Source organism: Oryx dammah, unplaced genomic scaffold (assembly GCF_014754425.2).
Source record: "Oryx dammah isolate SB20612 unplaced genomic scaffold, SCBI_Odam_1.1 HiC_scaffold_10, whole genome shotgun sequence".
NCBI lineage: Eukaryota > Metazoa > Chordata > Mammalia > Artiodactyla > Bovidae > Oryx > Oryx dammah.
Window position 1 is genome coordinate 70,927,858 of NW_024070194.1, and position 10,471 is coordinate 70,938,328.

Genomic DNA, 10,471 nt, shown 5'->3' on the forward strand with positions numbered 1-10,471 from the left:
GGGTTGGGAAGATTCCCCTGGAGAAGGGAAAGGCTCCCCACTCCAGTATCCTGACCTGGAGAAGTCCATGGACTGTATAGGCCATGGGGTTGCAAAGAGTCGGACAGGACTGAGTGACTTTCACTTCACCAGGAAGATAAATAAGGAGAAATTGGGTGTGACTAGGAAGGAGCATCTCCACCCCTAGTTATGTCAGCATGACATGAAACAGATAATAGTGAAATAACCATGTGGTTGGAAACGTCGCTGCTGAGGCAGGACCATCACTGAGCAGGGCTTTGAAAAAAGAGAAGGAATGCACTTGGCTGAACGGATGGTGCTGTGCCACCAGCCTCCTCATCGGGCTGAATGTCTGGGTCGCATAGCTCTTCCTGGGTTGGGGTCCTTTCTCCCACCGAGTTCTCTGATCCCTGGAGCGCACCATGTCAGTCACGTGTTCCAGGATTTGTGTCAAACTTGCCAGGAGCCAGAAATAGTTCAGTGAGATTGTGAAATAGAAGAGTGGATTTCCAAACATAAACAGCAGCAGATGGTATTCACTTTATATCATGTGTGTGGTAGAGGAGAATGTGATGAACTTCTAAAATCCTGGTGTAATTTTTGTTGTTAGTTCATAGGTTTAGATCACGTATGCCTATGTTTCTAGCGAATCAGAAAGCACTTGTGGTGAAGGTAACAGGACGCAGGTGAGGCCCCACTGGGCCAGTATCTTGGTACCATCACTACCAGCTGACCCTGAGAATGACACATCACCTCTCTGGACTTTCGTTCTCACACCTGTAGAACGAAGAGCTTCATCTGAGTGATATCTTACCAACTCTAAAATCCTTAAAGACAAGGTTTCTCCTTAATAGTGTTTTTAGGGCATTTGTGCTCTACCCTCTAAGAATCATTTCACATATTGTGAAAGTGTAGGTGGTTAATAAACAATAAGTCGTGTTCATTCTCAGCTGCGCAGTTGTGTCTGACTCTTTTGCGACCCCATGGACTGTGTAGCCCACCAGGCTCCCCTGTCCCTGGAACGTCCCAGGCAAGAATACTGAAGTGGGTTGCCATTTCCTCCTCCAGGGGATCTTCCCAAACCAGGGATTAAACCGCCTTCTGCGTCTCCTGCCTTGGCAGGAGGGTTCTTTACCACTGCAACACCTGGGAAGCCCCAAAGAGTAAGTTACTGACTTCTTTTAAAATGATTTTTTTTTTTTTGATGCGGACCATTTTTAAAGTCTTTATTGCTTCTGTCTTATGTTTCAGGTTTTTGACTGTGAGGCATGTGGAATCTTAGCTCCCTGACTAGGGATGGAACCCCACACCTGGTGCATTGGAAAGCAAAGTCTTAACCACTTGACTGCCAGGGAAGTCCCAAGTTACTGACTTTTAATTCTGAGTTTTAGGAAGTGAAGTTTCTGTCCTAGATATACTTGCATGTAATCTGTTGCTAAAGAAACAAAGGAAGGAGGTAAGCACTGTATGAAGTACACCAGATGTTCATTGTGCTACCTTCTTTGTGACTTTAAAGACATGAATAGTTCAGCTCACTGAATAAATCTCTACTCTGAGCAAACTCCAGTAGGGAATTTTCAGGAAGTGCAGACTCTAGGCCCCTGGAACCACTCCCTTGGCTGCAAACAAAATACTCTCGATTCACAAATGGTTCCCACTTCCCGGGGCTCTGTGTTTGCAGCAATCAGTTAAAATGAATCGTGTAAATACTGTGGTTTTGCTGCATCTTTTATACATTTGAACATACATGTGACCGCAGATTGGAAATCATTGATTGGGTGGGCGCCATCAGTAAGCAGCCTAGAGAATTATTTATCAATATCAGAGTGAATGAGCAGTAAAAAGCAGGGGCTTTTATAGATGAGCAAAGGGATTTTAAAAAGAGACTTGTATTTTATTATAAAGTGAATGGATAGTGTCAGGAAAGGTTTAGAATTTCTGACCATCTGATCAGAACTTCAGCCCTCAACCTAACCACCTCCCAACCCCGTCAGACCTAGACTGGGGTCTCTGAGTCCCTGTGCAGAACTGAAAAACTCTCTGCCCACATCCTGGGCTGCACTGGAGGAATTCTAGTTTAGTGGAAAAAGCAAATGATTGGAAATAGGCTTCAACAAACTTTCATTGTTCTATGGGTAAACAGAGATAATCAGTCTTCAAAGGTGTTTTCTGCCAGCCGGGAGCTCAATTATAGTGTAGTTGTAATGCCAGAAGTCTGTGCCCTGCACCTACATATTATTCTCTGCACAGATCTTTAACTTTCACAGCTATTCATTAGTTCAAAAGAGCTTTGCTTTATATGAATCACGGTTTAGTGGGTACAGAGAAAGGTATTCATTCTACACAGCTGCTACTTTATTGCAACCCTTCCATTCTTCTTTTAAATTACACTCTGACCTTTGGAAAATGGGACAAAAATTTCAAAAGTTTATTGGAGATTCTCTGAAAAGCTATTACCCTGTTTTTTCTTCTTGATTTATAAGGTGTTCTTATTCTAAAATGTAGATACTCACACTTTAAAAGGAGATTAGCTATAAATAAACAGCATGCACAATACCTTCCAGGGAAAGGATGATAAAAACATCTGTGCTGGATGAGGGAAGCTGACAAAAATCACGACAGAGTGTAGGGTACAAATGTGATGCCCAGATAATGGGCAAGATCACTGTTCACTGGGGTTCTGGGGCGGGTGGTGCATGGGAGCTTTCAGAGGACAAGGGCAAATACTAAATGAAGGTTTAAGGAACTCATTAGCATGTGGGAAGAAAAATTTTAATGCTGTCTATTCCAAAAAGAAATGAAGGAAATTTACCTTTCCATAATGTTTAATGTACACAGTCACATTTGATCTGCAAGTCATGTGGTTTGATGGTTTCTGAGTTAAGACCAGGTGTTATGCTGGGTCTTATTTCTCCTGTGCTTTCTTTCTGCATGTTTGGGAATAATCAGCTGATTCATGCCTGGGAAAGTGGTTTACTGCATTTCCACATTTTATTTATTTCAAACAGTTTTTATTTATTTTGTTCTTAAATTTTTGACAGCACCCCCACAGCATGTAGGATCTCAGTTCCCCACATAGGGATCAAACCCCCCCACTTCCTGCATTGGAAGTCAGAGTCTTAACCACTGGACCACAAGGGAAGTCTCCCATTTCCTCATTTTAAATAGTAGACTATTTAACATTCTTTGTAAAGATAAGGAGTGACCATGAATATTTTCTCTACCATCCAAAGGTTTGCTGCTTACTTTGTGGCCAAGTGTCAAAACAGTTGGGAACAGAAAGATGAATTGCATATTTTTTTTTCTTTTGCAAAATAGACAAGAGCTCCAAGTTGTTGACTTTTCTTGTGATGAAAAGTGGCTTTTGGAGTATGCTACTGAGCAATAATAGGTGCATTTAATTCATCCCTCTGTGGTCAGTGTTGCTGTTGTTGTTCAACTGCTAGATTGTGTGTTTGACTCTTTGCAACCCCATGGACTGCAGCCAGCCAGACTTCCTTGTCCTTCACTAGCTCCCAGAGTTTGCTCAAGCTCATGTCTATTGAGTCGGTGATGCCATCCAACATCTCATCCTCTGTGGTCAATGCAACTTATTAATAACATGGGGGAAAAAAACAAGAGCTTTCTGAAAGAAGCTCATGCTATAGAGAAAGAATTTTGAAAATGGGTCTTGGGAAATGTTACTATCATCGTGTGACTTTCTTTTTGAGGCAAATGGTTTAAATGAATCACTTGCAACGATTTTCATATTTTTATACTTAAAAAACTTGGAAACAATATTCTAGTCAGTTTGAAAATTTTAAGCAGAAGAGTTGCAGAGCATTTTGAACCAATTTGTTGAAAACAGAAAAATGCAGCACCTTCTGGTTAGTAAATGAAAACATCTGCAAAGAGGAAAGTGTATCGTTTGAATTTCAACAAGTTTTTGTATGCTTGAAGGAAGGGACTGAAAACAGAAGATTTGGGGCATGAAAAAATTACTTCCTCCACCTGGGTTACAACAGCCTATTAAGACCACATTTGGGAATAGGCTGAATTTAGTAAACTATTAATTTTGTAAATTGAACAACAGTGAATTCTAGATTGTTCAGTCATGAGTGTTTAACCAAATTTTTCAAAAATAATGACATTTAGTAATATTATACTCCCTAGAATTTTAGCAATAATTGCTTATAGTAAGAATACAATTTTTGTACCTTCAACAACTAGCCCATTATTAAATTTTCGTCCATGTCGTTCAAATTTCTCTCTGCGTCTATTTTGTAATATATATATGATATTTACATGTCAATACATGTATTTACATGGGATAATATAATGTAACATGTATATGATATATGTGATGATAATACTGCTGCTGTGCTGTGCTAAATTGTGTCTGACTTTTTGTGACATTATGGACTGTAGCTCCCCAGGCTCCTCTGTCCATGGAATTTTCCAAGCAAGAATACTGGAGTGGGTTGCCATTTCCTACTCCAGGGGATCTTCCTGACCCAGGGATCTAACCTGCCTCTCTTGTGTCTCCTGCATTGGCAGGTGGATTCTTTACCACTGCACCACCTGGGAAGCCCTAAGAGCATGTTAATTGACTTTCATTCAAATTTAGTCACTAATTTATAAAGAGGACAATTATGAGTAAATGGAAAAAAGTTAGATATGTGCCATGCATAATGAAAGGTCATTAAGAATTTGTACATATGTCCTCCAATAAAGTTTCGCCTAATCCTTTCAATATTAATAACCTCAGATATGCAGATGACATTATCCTTATGGCAGAAAGCAAAGAAGAACTAAAGAGCCTCTTAATGAAAGTGAAAGAGGAGAGTGAAAACGTTGACTTAAAACTCAACATTCGGAAAACTAAGATCATGGCATCTGGCCCCATCACTTCATGGCAAATAGATGGGGAAACAATGAAAACAATGACAAACTTTATTTTGGGGGGCTCCAAAACCACTGCAGATGGTGACTGCAACCATGAAATTAAAAGACGCTTGCTCCTTAGGGAAACCTTAGGAGATTCCCTGGTGGCTCAGATGGTAAAGTGTCTGCCTGCAATGCGGGAGACCCGGGTTCAATCCCTGGGTTAGGAAGATCCCTTGGAGAAGGAAATGGCAACCCCCTCCAGTACTCATGCCTGGAAAATTCCTTGGATGGTTTCCTGGTGGGCTACAGTCCATGGGGTCGCAAAGAGTCGGACACTACTGAGCAACTTCACTCACTTCTTGCTCCTTAAAGAAAAGCTATGACCAACCTAGACAGCATATTAAAAAGCAGAGACATTACTTTGCCAACAAAGGTCTGTCTAGTTAAGGCTATGGTTTTTCTAGTAGTCATGTGTGGATGTGAGAGTTGGACTATAAAGAAAGCAGAGCACTGAAGAATTGATGCTTTTGAACTGTGGTGTTGGAGAAGACTCTTGAGAGCCCCTTGGACTGCAAGGAGATCCAACCAGTCCATTCTAAAGGAGATCAGTCCTGAATATTCATTGGAAGGACTGATGCTGTAGCTGAAACTCCAATATTTTGGCCACCTGATGCAAAGAACTACCTCATTTGAAAAGACCCTGATGCCGGGAAAGATTAGAGGCAGGAGGAGAAGGGGACGACAGAGGATGAGATGGTTGGATGGCATCACTGACTCAGTGGATATGACTTTGAGTAGGCTCTGGGAGTTGGTGATGGATAGGGAGGCCTGGCGTGCTGCAGTCCATGCGGTCACAAAGAGTAGAACACAACTGAGCAACTGAGCTGACTGAACTGAATCCTTTAAATGAAGCCATGGGGGAGACTAATGTCTTCCTAATTTCTGAGGCCCCATCCTTCCAAGACTAGCAGAATCCGGCTGCTCATTTCAGAATGGCTGATAGCATGTCATGTCTCTAATACCACATGTGTATATATATATATTTTATAAGTAACTTGAATATGTATATATATGTAAATATGATTTATTTGTAAATCATATGCATATGATTTAGAAATAAAATAGAAACATTCTCTGAGAATATATGCTCAAAACCTTTTTTTTTTGGTTGTTCCAAGTGTAGAGACCAAAGGTGAAGAGGAAAGAATATTTATGACGGACTCAGAAGATCCACATCCTATTTCAACTTCCACCACTGAGATGTAGTACCTCGTACAAGTCAGAGCCAATGGGTGAGGAGTGGAGTTCTCGTCAGAGAGGACTGGTGGCTATAAGATTATGCATGCTGACTGCCTGGCGTAGAGCAGAGTAGAGCCTGCAAAACACCAGGCCCATCACCGAATTATCTAGTGAGGACTTGGTGGGAAGAGGGTACAGTGGACTTGCGGCATCTCCTATAGCAGGTACTGGAAGGACCACCACTGAACTCCACCTGTGAGCTCTTTGGAGATTTCACATTAGTCCTGGTGACAACGTCTAATGATGAGCTTCTTATAACAACATTTCCTCCACAGGTCAGCTCTTAGGGTATCACAGAGGAGGACTCAATTAGCAACTATATAAGCCACCCTAACCTCAGTGCTTTTCCCAGATGGACATTTATTGATTTTCATTTCTTTTTTCCACTGCCTTTAATTCCCCATGTCCAGAACACTCTGGAGAGACCAGAAGAACAAGGGGCAGAACCCACAAAGTTCTGTCAGGCTCCAGACTGTATCAGAACCTAGGAAGAGAGTGAAGTGTGTGCTTGTAGGTTAGAAAGGGCCAGAGATAAAGAATAAGACCGGTCTGAATCAGTGACTTTGAACTTCTGGGGAGTCATCCATTCCTCTGAGAATCTGATGAAATATATGCATATTGCCCCTAGAAAACACATACATTAAAGTGCATATGATATTTTATTTAAGATTACAGGAAATCACACAAATCTTGGAATCTACCCATCAACTAATTATTCTGTAAGTTGCAGCTCTAGGAATCTCTACATCTATAAATACAGAGAAGAAGAAATTCCTTTCATAAAATTCGACTAGTCACATCCTGGCACTGCCCTTGTGTTCATGTTCACCCTTTAATTCAGTTTGGCGGCACTGGTGGTAAAATCAAATGTGTTTTATATATGTTCTTAATTTCTACCTGGATCAGTTCATCCCACAAACACCTGGGTAAGGGTTTCTGAAACTATTATGATGCTCACATCAACCTTTCCACTTTATTTCTCCTTCCTGTGATCTTTTTTTCAAATTTATTTTATTGAGGTATAGTTGATTTACAATGTGATGTTTCCTTTCTTCCGTCTTGATCATGACTCTTTCAAAGCGTTTCCTTCTTGAAATCTGGCAACGTGACTTCTTTGTCAAAATTGGTGTACTTTTAAGTACACCTGTTCAGAAAGACATATGGTATTGAATTTTTTAAATAACTAATGGAAGAGATTTAACATTTATGCACTGCTTACCCTGAACCAGACACTATACTTGGGTAGGAGGTGTTTATTGAATCCCATCATTATGTCTTGTAATGTGACTATTATGTTCGATGTTACTACTTTTATTTTTGGAGATTAAAAAATAAAAACTCAGAGAATTTGAGTAATTAAGGAGTGAATTAGATGCTTAGACTCCTAGATGACAATTCTAGAATTACCCCTCTCAATGGGGAACTTCAAACACATCACTGAATCCTTTCTTCGCGTTTTTCCATCTGTAAATCGTGTCTGTCTGCTGCTGACTTTGTATATTCACACAGATGAGTGATTAGTGAGCAGAGGTTTTGACTGTGGCAATACCATCTGTTACCCTGACACAGATCTGAACTTTACTTATTAGTCAGCAAAACTTTTCTCCAGCCCCTCAGCCTCCAACTAAACTTTTAGGTGTGATGCCCTTCACAGAAAGGAGCATTTAAAGCCACGAGGAAGTCTAATTGGAACTAGCTCCCAAAGTAAGTCATGGAAAAGCCATTCCTGCTCCAAATCTGAAGAAGGAAGTCAACGTGAAAAACCCATTTAGAGGCAGGTCTGCCAGTTTATTTGGAAACTGCAGAGGGTTGTGTGGTCTGTCTGGGATATGATCAGCTAACAGCACACAACCCTTAAAATTGCTCTGTCGTCGGCCAACAGAGCTAAGTGAAAACATGATGGTTTGAGCAATAAATTTGTCTTAACTTCAAACTTATGCTGGTGAGTTTCAGTCATTTCATTACTAAAGAAAGATTATAGGTGTTTATGCATATTTGTTTCTCTGCTTATGAACCTTAGGAGTAGAAGCTGTAAGTTAATGTAAATTCTCAAGTCTCTACATGATGAGGATAACGTATTGGTGGAGATGGCCTTGACAATGATGACACCAATGCTCTTGAGGGGAATTTGTGGATAGCACTCGAGCATTACAAACCCATGGTAGTCGTAGGTGGAAATGATGATAGAACCCCTTGTCACAGAGCCTTTGCACCTGCTAGTCTCTCTTTTCTCAAGGTGCGAGTGCCTGGAGTGGAGTGGGAGACTAGTCATTCTTATTCTGGGTCACATTCTTAAGCATGCCTGTTCTGAAATGCCAGCAACACTGCTGTGACACGGAAAGGTTCTGTGAAACCGTAATGATATTGCTTACCTGGGACTCCTTAATCTCTTAAAAAGTGGAAACTTGAATCGCACAAATCTTGAAAAGTTTTCAAGTGGCTGTGCACGTGTCAAGGACTTCTCTCTCAGGAGCCGAAGTGATCAGAAAGAGAACTCTTCATTTGTTTGTTTCATGGTGTTCACCAGGGAAGCAGCCAAATGATGTCAGACGGCTCTGGGAGAGTTGTTTCTAGGGGCACCCTTTATTTAGGTGCCTATTGGCAAGGCATCAGGCTTCCCTGGTGGCTCAGTGCTAAAGAATCTGGATGCCCATGCAGAAGAGGCAGGTTCAGTCCCTGGGTCGGGAAGATCCCCTAGAGGAGGGCACAGCAACCCACTCTGGTATACTCGCCTGGGAAATCCAATGGACAGAGGAGCCTGGCAGGCTGCAGTCCATGGGGTTGCACAAGAGTTGGATAAGACTTAACAACTGAGCATGCACACTGGCAAGGTATATAGCCCCCTCTTTGCGCTTGGGAACTTGATGGACACATGAAGTTCTTGTTCAATTACAAAGGCACATCGGCTATTGGGAAATACCCTGGTCAACATAAACAAAAAAGCAGGTGTAGCCAGAGCAGAGTTCAGAAGCTATTCCAGCCCTTCAAGAAAACATTCCTCTAAGTTGGGTTGGAGGTGACTGAGGTGTCAGCGGAGACTTTCTATGTGGCTGATTCCCTGCAACGCAGTGTGTGATGAGGGTTTAGCATCTTCTTGGCCAGATCTCCCATCACTCCACTCTAGGGCTCTTGGTGATCCACACCACCCTTTCAGGCTGACCATCTCCTTGAAGGACATGAGATATACTGGTGACAACCTTGATAACGGTCCAGTCCAGAAATGTTTCAAACTCAATCGAAGTCGATGTAGGCTCATTTTCAGAAATGACAATGTTTCTGACCATCCAGGTGTTACAGATGGTGGTGGAAAGCAGTGATTCCCATAGGAAAGAGCTGAGGGGTAAAGAACAGAGCATTCCAAAGCCATGTTGAAGAGTTCCCAACCTCTGGGGTCTGCCTGATGATCTGAGGTAGAGCTGATGTGGCAACAAGAGAAATAAAGTAAACAATAGGTGTGATGCACTCGAATCATCCCCAAACCATCTCCCCGCCATCCCCGCTGTGTTGCAAAATTGTCCTCTGTGCACTCGGTCCCTGGTGCCAAAAAGGCTGGGGGTTGCTGCTTGATGTTTCAGCTCTCGTGAGGAATTACGATGCCACCTTATAATTAGCCCCTAATTCCTCAATGTGTTTTTTAATTTACTTAAAGGTGCTAGTACATTAACATCAAATCAGCCTTGAAGAAATAAAAGCACCCCAGCTATTTTACAAGATGAAACTGTGTTGTCTATGAAAGGCACCACTGAGGGAACAGTCACTAGGCACTAAATGAGCATCTAAACATTTTATGAGCTTGGCAACAACAGAGATATTGTTATTATTCTCAATTTTCCGCATAAGGAAACTCACATAGCCTAAATGACCTCTTCGAGGTAGAAGTGACAAACCCACCTGCCTTACTGCAAAACCATATGTTTTCCTCTCTGGACATGCACTGCCGTCTGCATTGGGGGGCTTCTCTCGTGGCTCAGTGGTAAACAATCCATCTGCCATGCAGGAGACATGGGTTCGATTCCTGATCCAGGAAGATCCCACATGCTGTGGAGCAACTGAATCCGTGGGCCAAAACTACTGAGCCTGTGCTCTAGAGCCTGGGAGCCAAAACAAGAGAAACCATTTACTGCGGCTAGGGAAAAGTCCATCAGCAGCAAAGACCCAGCACAGCCAAGTACATAAATAAATGAGTAAAATTATATATTAAAGAAAGAGAGAGAGAGAAAATGGTGCTTCTAGCCCTCCTGCTGCCCCCTCTTTTGATCTAATTCCTTCCATTCTTTTTGGATTTTTGTCCCAGGCATATTATCTC